Below are 3,431 nucleotides of genomic sequence, written 5' to 3'. Positions count from 1 at the left end.
ATCATGTCGTCCATGCGAGAGGCGAAGCCGGCGTTGGCGACAGCTACGATGCCGGCGGTCGCCAACACCGTCTGGAAACGCTGCACGGTGCGGGGCCGCAGGCCGGCGCCTTGGATGATTTGGCACAGCTGACTGCCGCTCGCGTCCATCGCCTCCATAGGTGCTTGTAGCTTCTGGTCACTTGGTCTTGGATTGGAGTGAGCAGTGTTGCGCAGAGACTTGGGAGTAGATTGATTGGAGTGGTGGGGTGCCATTATTATATGAGAGTCCAAACTCTGTTGCATTCACATCGTGCTGGCTCTATTCTGCTTCTCCAATTAATTCCCTCTGCATGTAATTGAGGATGCATCATTGACCGTTCAATGTCTCGGGAACCGATACCCTCTCCCTCCTTGGCATTCAAGCACCTATGGACCCGTCGACGACGAGGTGCCTATGGTGACTTCATAAATTTCAAGATGATAGTGTCGTGCGTGTGTGCGTTCATAGGGATGATTTTATGCGCGTCTATATGAGAATTTGCGTCTGTACTGTGTAAAAAATGTAAATGCGTGTCAAAAATAGACTAGTTAGTATACTCAATATTGTGCACCTCAGAGAGGAAAATGATAGGAGTACGTATTTATTTACGGTGCAGATTCACTCATTTTGCTCCATATGTACTCCGTCTCCGTGTAGTCTAGTCACTTGTTGTAATCTCTAGAAGGGCAAATACTCCTTTCTGGTTTACAGGGCTATACTAGCAAGTAGTTGTACGTACTAGTACAATAGTGGGCCCACATAGCAATTTTGTCTCATGCAAGAGCCTGGCTATATGCGAGCTCCAATGTTCACAACTGCAACGTTTGGTTTGCGCTTGGCTCTTCGCCTCTTTGAGAAGACGAACGATGATGTTACTACTACTGCTTCTAGAGTGTCGAATCCACTACTGCATGTCCGTCCACCGCAAGCGGGACATATAGCTTGTTGTAGAAGTACTACTAAGCAAAAGCCTGTCCTCATTTGCGAGCAACCGCGTGCATGGGCGAGGGAGAAGGCGTGTAGTAGTAATATCAAGCTTCTCCTTGTTGTACGAGTTGACGTGACATATCATAGCACTGGCCCCACATGCTTGCCTCTAAACTTGGCTGAAATACCTGCAGTGTACAATATATTTGCTGCAACCTCTAACATTTACCCACCACAAATTAAAATATATGTGGCCCTATGCATCGTTCTAATGCAGAGGCCGGGGAGTCCCCCCTTTTCGAAAAAAATTAAAGTATATATTCCTGTCTTAACCAGATGAGAGTGCAAACTACAATCACCAGGGTGACAGGTAGGGACAGAAGACTATTTTTTAAAAAAAACTTCGAGACAGCCACATAGCATGGAGCCGACCCCAATGACTTTAAGCTTACATGCACAGTACACGCTATCCAAGACTACTCTAGACATGAAGCCGCCACACGAGCGTCCGGGCTGCGCTTGGCTCTTCGCCTCTTTGGAAAGTCGAACAATGATGGAGTACTACTGCACTGGAGGAGTACTACAGTATGCTTTTGGCCATCTGACACCGATTGAATTGCTGCATGTCCACCGTGTGCGGGAGGGAGAGTGTGTAGCGAAAGCTTCTCCTAGTCTTGCCAGCCACCACGATCATGGGCGAGGGAGGGACGCTCCTGCATTTGCGTGTATGACAGGTGGGCCCGACAAATGGGTGGCCAACCTGTCATACAGCCAAAGGCAGGTGCAGTTAAGTCCACAAGGGAGAGGATAATCAAACTTCTCGTTGATGTACGAGTTGACGCGACACATCAAAGCACTGCACTCGATATATTTCAATAATTTTCGTTTACCAATGCATTAATTACAATGCATGCATGCATGTCGTGACTCTCGTTTTGATACTTGCATGTGTTGATTTAATGCACCTTGAAGTAGTATAAAATATGTGACGGTAAAGGTTTGTAATGCCCCGGCCCAAGTCGAGAGATGGTTGTGCACGGGGAGGGCGAGATCATGGAGACCGAACAGGACCCGACGATGGAGTTCTCTAAGGTCTCGATGGACCTCACCGTGCTCCACTGCCCCTTGTGCCTCTGCCCCTTGACACCTCCAGTGTATGAGGTTCGAATACACCTCGTCTGTTCGGCTGATTTAGCAAGGTGCAGGTTTCTTGATTGATGTGCGGTTTGATTGATTTCTGAAGTGCAAGGGAGGGCACCTGGCCTGCGCGGTCTGCCGCGTCGAGCGCCCCGGGAACCAGCGACAGTGCCAGAAGTGCAAGTGCGACAGTGGCTTTGACATGCAGAACACGGCGGTGGACTTCGTCCTTTCGTCGGTGAGGGTGGAGTGCCCGGACGAAGGTGTGGGCTTTACGTCACTTACCACAAGCTCGCCAATCACCAGAGCGTGTGTCCGCTCGCGCCCTGCAAATGCCTCGTGCCCGTCTGTGGCTACGAAGGCCCGCCGCCGGCGCTCTACCACCACGTCAGCACCACACATCCCATGCCCATGCACAGGATCTAGTACGACAAGGTGCTCCAGCTACAAGTGCCACTATCGGAGCCACGGCTCTTGCTGTTCGCGGAGGAGGACGGCCGCGTGTTTTTCTTGGTCGGCAGCGTGCTCGACATCGGCGCGCCTATCGCCGTGTTGGTCGTGTGCATCAGAGCGGGGGCGTCCCCACTGCCGCACTACGTGGCCAAGCTATGGGCGAACGGCCCGCCGGGGGAGCCCAAAGGCATGAACGACGCCATCAAGGGGGAAATGGAGGTGACAAGCAGCAAGGATCCCGGCGACATCGACGTGCATGAGCTGACCTTCTTCACAGTTCCGCTCAAGCTGCTGGTCGGGGCCAAGATGGTGTCCCTCCACATTCAGATTGACAAGCTCACGTCCTAAATGTTTCTATAGTGCCTTCTGTTTATCTTAGTAATATGCTAATATAGGGATTACCTCGGTCTACTTTAGCTTAAGAAATGGTGGGTTTTATGGCGATGCAGCAATTACTTCGACATCAGATCAGTAATTTCCAACAGTCAAACGGATATTTTGTGTGTGTTGGATATAAAGTTCCTTTGGGTAAGAAGTACTACTTGTCATCGAAATGGATAAAAGGAGATGTATGTAGACGTATTTTAGTTCTAGATACGTCCCTTTTTATCCATTTTGATGACAAGCACTCCCTCCGTTCCACAATACATGCCTTCCATTTGTCAAAATATAGATGTATCTAGAAATGTTTTAGTATATAGGTACATCCATGATAGAGCCAATCGGATGGTTGAGAACACAACAATTCGTAGCTACAGATGCGTGTGTGACTCCCAGATGCAGAGGCCGGGGGTCATCATCCTCCTTTTCGAGAAAAAACAGACGCGTGTGTGAGAGGACGAGTGCGTGCGTGCACCTCTTCTCTTCCTGTATAACGTACTAAACTCAGAGTA

This window comes from Triticum aestivum, chromosome 4B, assembly GCF_018294505.1.
Source record: "Triticum aestivum cultivar Chinese Spring chromosome 4B, IWGSC CS RefSeq v2.1, whole genome shotgun sequence".
Classification (NCBI taxonomy): Eukaryota; Viridiplantae; Streptophyta; class Magnoliopsida; order Poales; family Poaceae; genus Triticum; species Triticum aestivum.
Note: the sequence above shows the minus strand (reverse complement) of the source record.